Raw genomic sequence first — 8,907 nt, 5'->3', positions numbered from 1 at the left:
TAAGAAGTTCTCGTCGCATTTCTACATGCTCGTATCCTGTTACACGCTTAGCGTCAGATTTAACTTTTTTCCTGTAGTAATGTAAGGCACATCATCGTCCTTGTTGCCATCTTGAGGAGCACCATTTCATACGCAATTGATTAACACGTTTTAGGATCGTGGAACGTTCAGCTTCCGTCATCGGTCGGACTTCTTTAATCATTTCCCGTTGTAATCATAGTATTATGATACCTTCTGGGTCGTCTTGTTATTCTCGCTAGCTCCTTAGACGTACTCGCATTTATTGTTACTACTACCAACGGCCTTTATAGGGCGTGTACGATCTTCTTTGCCTTATATTAGCTCTGACAATGACATCCTTCATTCTTCCACGTTGTCCTTCTTAAGGGATACGGCGACTATTTTCCGTATGCTCGCGTGGTAAGTACATCTACACGAATTTCTTTCAACGATAGGCGATTCGCCTATCGTTCCAAATAAAAATGTAAGCCGCTAGACATATCTTCAATGGTCAGGATAGTCCTCTTCATTCTACTTGAGATTGAGAACTCTAAGTCGTTCCTCGTTCGTCCCTTCTCGCGAAATATCTTGGGTGCTTGCGTTGTACGATATCACGGGGTCTCTCTATCACCAATTATCTCTTCGCGTTCATAGCAATTTTATAGAGCGAAGTTCTATATTTGCATAATAAAATAAGCGGTATGATTTAACCTATTACTAAAAATTCTAAAATAGCATGATGGATTACTTGGTTCTTGATAATCCTTTTCCAGAATTTATTATAATAAACCTCCTTACTCCATTCAGGTCATTACAGGCCGCATTCTCCAACATTTAATCCTCATCATTCCATTTTTGTCATTTCCACCATGTCAATGAACATACATTTCATATTCGATTCAGTACTAAGATATTCGCTTCTTAAGTTTCTAATGCATCATTAATTCTTTCCGTATCTACATAATAAAGGATTTCTCTTTACATTATCTCAACTCCAAAATTCATTCATGTGATCCTTCTCATCAGTTGTTCTGAAATTTGTTATCCTCAATCTATCTTCTCCTACTTAAAGTGTCGGCCACCACATTGGCCTTTCCTTGATGATAATAGATTTCTCAATCATAGCCCTTGATTAATTTGACTATAACCTTTATCTCGTGTTCAGTGTAGAGAAAAATAAATTCAAAATTTCCTCATAAGTTAAACTCTTTGTCCCTTCCAGTGCGAACCTTATCACGATTATTCCTAGATTATTATTAAAACACCTTATGTAATGGTCCTTAACCCCCATAGACATATCATTATACTTCACACAAAATACTATTCTTATCATCGAGTATTGCTAACACCGGTGTTGTACCAATCTTACCTTCACTTTTTGAAAATCTTATACATCAAATTCATACATGCTTGGTCTTTCTGAATTCATTAGTATCTATCGATAATATTCCATAGAGGCGTATCTCACTAATCACGTTGGTATCTCTATTATCATTCTTCTATAACCATGTTAAAGATCCTTATGATAATAACTAAACATGGTATTCCCTTATTAAAACAGCATACTCATTACGATACTCCGATTGTACCATCATAGCACTAAGTTTTCAGTCTCATATTACAATAATTGGTTCTCAACTATACCTCTATTTGTTTGGAAGGCAATCAACATTGGAAGAATGATTTTCACAATATCAATGCAATTTAGACAATCTTAACAAGATTTCAAAATCTAACATCTGAACAAATAATGAGCTCTGAATAAATGAGTCACAACACTCAAAATATTTATAACTTGGAAGAAAGAATACAACAAGGATTACTCTTCCATGTCCTTAGAATTTTATATTGTGATATTATAGAGAATATCCATTACAAGCAATGATTGCTGAATAATAACATCATACGAATGATACTTGTAAGATTTTCCCATTGAAAGAAACTTTTCTTTTCGAATAATGAAAGAAATATCAAATAACATCCTCAACCAAAGGTTAACCATTGAGGTTTCAAAGATATGTTATTTTGAAAGAAGGAATTTTATTCAGTGATTAACAAATAAGGAAGGATATTGTTATTCAATCACTTTATGATTTTAATTGGATATTCATTATATAAACGAAAGAATAGAACATTTCATGAACAAAATATTTCATAAAACTGAATATGAATTTTCGTTTGAGTGGGCGACCTAGTTAGGTCTCAATTAAATCATTCTTTAAAAATTTCATCAACAATTAAATTTTGCATATGTAATGCACTATGGAATAATAAAAATTTGATTGGAAGTGGAACTAGCAAAATAATAACTAGTCCATATCAAGCAATATTATCAACCAGCTAAGAAAATGGCCAGCTCAATTGGTTTGGCATATAGTAACTAGCTAGGACGATTAGCTAGTTTCCATTGTATTAATTAAAATTTCGACTAGTTAGGACATTAACTAGCCGTTCACGAAAACATATGCGACTAAGCATATTTCAGTTTTTTTTGAAAAAAAGAAAATCTCAATATCGTAACCACTAAAGAATTGTGGCTACCTCGATGATGATTTTGAAATAAAGAGTTTTCAAATTTGGGCTAAGAAAGATAATTATAACTCTGAATCGAGTGGTCTTGGCCTCAGAAAAATCGATAGCCTCTTATCAATATTTCTTGCCAATAAAAGGGTACACTTAGAGGTGTCCTCGTTCACATACTTTATCAGATTCTCAATAGAATTGAATATTCAGAATACCAATATCAAATTGATACCCTTACTATGATTTCAAAGTTCAATATACAATTTTATCCCGATTAGAGGAAAAGGATTCCCGAGGAATCTATGGATATTAGATCATCCATATTTTTAACAATTTGTTAAATATTTACAATCTCGACTGAGAAGAGTAAGTATGAAAGAAGAATCAAATGAAGATATCCATTATGAATATTCGTCAATGAATTGAGGAGAAAAAAATCCTTGGATAAATGAAATAAAGTATAAATAGCTCTGAGCCGAACAAGAAGATCATAATCTATGAATGAAAGTTCATTGATCAACTAAAAGAATTGAACAAGTCCTGATGCGAAGAAAAAACTATTCAAGATGGTCACATCAGAAGTTCAAAGTAGGGAACGAAAAGGATTGCCTGATATGACTTATCAAAGTAATACGAATGATCAATAGTTTGGAGGGAGTAGTGTGACAGTGAGTAGATGCCAAAATAATTCACTGATTATCCTAACCCTCGTCATCATCCGTCCGAGGATGATCCCATCTCTTCATTTTCGCAATTCCATGTTTCTACTAGTGTCTCCCTCAATCATCATTTTAAAGTCACTTACTAACTTGACTTTCGCAAGTATATTTGTCATTCCGGTGTTTTACCTCAAAGACATTACTCATAATTATTCCAAAAGCATCTGCTAAGCTGAAAGGGGCCTACTACACACATCCGTTACTAACTACAAGTGGCCAGTTCCCCTTGGGAACAGATCAAAGAGATCTCATAGGGATCTCAATGCAATCCATAAGTTCAGTGGCATGTGTGTGTAACTAAACATACATTAACGAATATATTAGAGGTCTACGAGTATATATACATAGCCTCTAACATCATATCTACCGAAGAATTCCACTCTAAACTCACTGGTCTATCCTTTTTAAAAGGTTCTAAGATCGAACTATCGCTCATTGTAATCTTACGCCATTCAATTGTAGTCATGCCATCAATTCTCGATGCATTCGATCTCTAAGCTAAACCATCATAACCTTACATATTAAGCGCACTAATAATATCATGTAATGTACTTAATTTTTTATGACATTCGTATATTATATTCAAATATTCCTTAATGGAAATAAAAATCCTCAAGGGTATATCAGACACTATCTCTGTTAAATTTGTTATTAATACGATATTCAAATCCTCATTGGTAAAATGACACCTTCAACTAGTTTGGGTCAATAACCTCAACTGTATACTAATAATTATACTTCATGATTTTCACCTGTGATGCCCCCTTATGGGCAACTTATGGGGAACTATGAGTAACCAGGCTTGTATTATCCAATCATCATATGGTGTTGGTAATACCGTCTTTACCCCAAATGCCCTGGAGACTCAGCTTCGAGTTCGACATCCACATACTTTCCAAATCATATATGATTCTAATTTTTCTTCTCATCATTCTGATAATCTCCAATGGTCCTATTAGTCATGCTTTAATACCTCAAATATACACTTATCATAACCTACACATTGGGGCTACATCCGGTGGTCTAATGATGAACTCTATATGAGCTCTTACGAAATCTCGCATCTAAACAGACTCCTAACACTCTTGTCTCTGAGTACCATAACTTATTGCTCTGATACCATTTATGTAACGCCCCCAAATCCGGGGTCAGGAATCTAGGTCGTCACGCAATCCTTTAATCATGTGTAACCTGCATTAACTCAATAATCCGATAATTCCATATGATAGATGATAGAGAAGAAAATAAGGCCTGGGTATGTAATTAATGTTACATTAATCATATCAGAATTGGGCCAACGGCTAGGCCAATTGAGAAGGCACAAAACCCTGATTATTAATTAATTTTGTAATTAATTAATAAGGGATAAGTCAGCTGATAAGATGAGTCCTAGTGGAGAAATAAATTCTTGTAGATTGGCCTCCAAGGAATCTGGTGGGATAAGGAATCAGCTTCCTACTTCTTAGGACTCCAAAGTCCATTCTAATTTTGAGACTTGATCACCAAGTCTCCTAAACCAAGTCCAATTCAAGGACTCCCAACAATTATATAAGGGGCCTCACCCCACAAATCAGAACTACATTTTTTGACTTGATCTTTGATATACAGCAAGGTATGTAGGCATCTTGTAAGGAAGATCGAGTCACGAAACACAAGAGCAGTCAAATCGAGCTTCGAAGCTCACGTTCCCTAGTAATAAACATAGCAATTAGTATACCTTAGTTTTTGATCCATAACAACAGACCCCCAATCTCACACACTCACAAGTTATAGCCTTAAAGACGATGTACAACAAGTATCATATGTTATTAATAGTCAAATGTACTTTACAGGATCTCAAACAATTATTCGTAACCTCTACATGAAGTTACAATAAATTACGACTGATATCTTATACCTATCTGATACTCTGGCCCACCTGAGACAAAGCTGCCAGGGATTCTCCCCATGACTACAAGCGATTAAGTCCCACTCCGGCATACTAGTTATCTGTTGTGTTGTGACATTTAAAGAAAGCAAGAGTGAGCAATAATGCTCAGCCATAAAAATGTACAGTATGAAAAGACTGGATGAGAAATTTAAGTATAATTCCATATATGATAAATATGTTTATTCAAAAATAGTTTTCCTCGGTGATACACACCTTCTTTCGAAAACAATTCTTTTGTGGACTTATTATCCTGCGAATACCTTAATGGTAAACCCAGCACCTAGGCTTGGGTTACGGTATTGCATCACAATTCCAATGGGAAGAATAGGACATTCACTGGAGCCACCGCATATGATGATCAGTCGTACTACGAAAATAGTAACCTTTTCTACTAGTAAAAGGACGATTCCCTTTTTATTATCGGTTATCACCCTGGCCGCATTCAGGCCTTTTCTATGTCCATCCCTCTCAGGTACACACTTCGTGTCTATCCCTCTCAAGACATGGTTTTGCGTCCATCCCTCTCAGGTACGCATACTCCACATGTTTATTAGTATATAAGATACATTCTCATGTGGTAGTAAATTGGTAGTCTCCCCAGTCCACAAAGTACTGGAGTCTACCCCTCCTTGTCCTTGTAAGAATCCCATCATATATCTGGAACTTGTATTTTTCCCCAAGCATATTGCTTGTTGATAGGTACACTTTGATTTGTTTGTATATATATGTACTTCCGAGAATTTTCGGAGGAAGTACAAAGGATTTGAGTTGACCGTTGTCAACAAATAAATAAATAAGGGGGAGTTTCTTTTGAAACTATAGTCAAAATATATAAGGTATATCGAGATAATATTCTTCGATGATCTGAAAGTATTAGTATGATTTTCTGAAACTCAGAAATTATTTTAAAATAGGTTTTATGATTTTTAAATGATATTAAATCATTTAATAAATACTGAATAATTAAATAATAATTATTAAATAATTAAACCTCTAATAGTTCTTCTTTAAAAGAATATTTGAAATAATATTCCTCAACTAATTTATGTTGAAGTAAGTATATTAATCTTTAATAAATATAAAAAATTTGTTTAAAATAAAATAAACGTTAAAGAATACTTCTCCCTTTTTAAATAAATATCTGAAATAATATTCATTGCTCGGGTAATTAAATAGAGTTGAAGGAATACGATCTTTAGAAATTATTTTTAAATAAAATTCGAGGTACTTAATACTTCGCAAGTGGACTTCGAGTCCCTTGGAATAAAATAAGTGCGGACTATTGATCGTCCAAAATATCTTCGGGATAATTCTCGGGTTTATACTTCATAAAAACTGACCGACTCTCGGTCTTACAACTTATATATCACGCTCTACTATAGCGTTAACATTCTTAAATAAAACACCTCCGGAATATTTCCAAGTTTTAATAAAATTATACTGACCGACCCTAGGTCTAAAATATACAACGCTACTCTCTAGCGTTATTGATTGAAATTCGGTAATAATCATATACCAAAATCAGTAACATATAGTACGATATTATATATCATAATTTGTAATATATCGCAATACCATATCATGTATATATAACATTTATTTGAAAACAAACACAACACAAGAATTTTAAAATGTAGGGTTTGAAACCTTGCCTGGAGTCCAAGATACATTTCCCGACTTCTTCTCGTTCCGGGTTTTCTAATCAACAAACATCATTATCTTAATCAGTATTCGTACTCTCATCACCAACTTATATTTCTAATAAGTTCAATACTTCATAATTTTCATTGTTCGACCGACTCAAAATAAATATCACTCTTTGGTCGAAACGGACGGTCAAAGTGATCTTCTAGATTTGACTTTACCGAATAATACTATTACACGACTCGCACTCTATTATTTTTAATAAATCGTAAATTAATATTTTAATATGAAACCACCTCGAGGAGCTTCTTGAGTGCTTTTAATATTTATCCTAAAAGTTTCATTTTGATAAAATGAATTTAATTAGGTGAAAAGCATTTCAAAAGTTCGGTCAACAGCGGAGTTTTACTATTCAAACCGCTTTCACTAAAACGTTGATATCTCTCAAACCGTTAACTCAATTGACGCACCATTTTCGTGTGCTCTAGACATCATTTGAAAATGGTTTTCTGGTAACAGGGGTGAAAATCCCAAACTGGCAGTTTCCTAACAGGGGGTTGTTTTTGACGTTCGTACTCGGCGCGACCTCGGTTCCGACATTTTTATAAAATTGAAAAATCTACATTTTTACTTGAAATTTTTATGGAAGCTAAAAAACTCTATTTCTTACTCTCTGTAAAAATTTCATGATTTTTAAATATTTTTCAGTCGATCATTTATATTTACAAAGTTCGTAATTTGTAGCAGTTTTATCACGTAAATCCCTTTTACTAAAACGGTCATAACTTTTTATCCGTAAATAGGAATCAAGCGATTCAAGTGTCTAAACGATCCTTATAACATTGTCTATAATAATCAAGTGTTATTGATTAAGAAAATACAGTTTATACATTCGGGAACTAATGCAGAAACATAAGTTCAGTTTTGTTCGTTTTAACGAGGTTACGATTACGATTCGAGTTTCGTTTACGTCTTAAATCATTATACCACCATCAACAATCATCAAATCATCATCTCAATACTAACTCCTCTCAAGAACATCATGTTCTTGAGGAAACAATCATCAACCTTAAAACTAATTAACTAAACAGCAAGATAATATCAAATCAATCATCAAAACCATACTTATATCGAAGATCCTTACTTTTCTTGTAACTTCAAACTTAACCAAAGTTTGGATGGATGTTTATAGCTTCCTTGAAGCTTGTTAATGCTTAATAAAGTACTAAGATCCTTGATGGAGCCTTGTTCTAGCTTTAGGAGTCTTAAATATTCATGAAAAATCAAGAAAATAAGTTATTGATTTTCGGAGTTACTATTCGCCCTCAACTTCAAACATTTTTATAAAATTGAAAACTTCATGGATGGGCATAAAATTTTGTGCGTGACTTACCCATGATATGAAAGAGGTTTGGTAAACATTTGGTGATTTTTGAATGAGTAGAACATGAGATATGAACTTTTTTCTCCATGGTGTTCTTGAATATCAGCATTGAGTTTTTGGAGAGAGAGAGAATTGCCTTGCTTGCTTCTTGGAAATGTGGTGGAAATAGGCTTCTTGTGAATATAGAAAGAGTGTAGGACAAGATGCATCCTATTTTCAAAGGCTAGGCTTAGCCAGGTGTCTCATTTGTCAAAGCTTGCATGATAAGCTCCTTGAATTAATGTTTATTGAAATTTTTTATTTATTTATTTTGTAACTAGCTTCCTAATTTATTACTTGTTGGATAAATTTATAAATACTTAATTTTCCTAGGTTATCACTTGATCCCTTGCCATCCTACATTATCTCGCATTCGTTCACGTACATTTAAATCAATTCCCGTAAATGCTACGTCGAATAATTCCGCTTATCGTAAATCATTACCATTTCCGGTGCTCGTACTTGGTTATGAGTTATGAAATTATAATTCTCAAGATTTTCTTGGTCGTAGTATAATTCTCTTATTCCTCAACGGATCATAAAATTATATTATTTGGACTATTGGTTTTCTTCGAAAACTCACGACTTTTGTATACACTCATTTAATACGTATAACCATAATATGAACTCGGAATCTTAAATTAAAAACTCGTATATAGTGTGGTCGC

The sequence above is a fragment of the Apium graveolens genome, chromosome 4 (genome assembly GCF_009905375.1).
Source record: "Apium graveolens cultivar Ventura chromosome 4, ASM990537v1, whole genome shotgun sequence".
Classification (NCBI taxonomy): Eukaryota; Viridiplantae; Streptophyta; class Magnoliopsida; order Apiales; family Apiaceae; genus Apium; species Apium graveolens.
Note: the sequence above shows the minus strand (reverse complement) of the source record.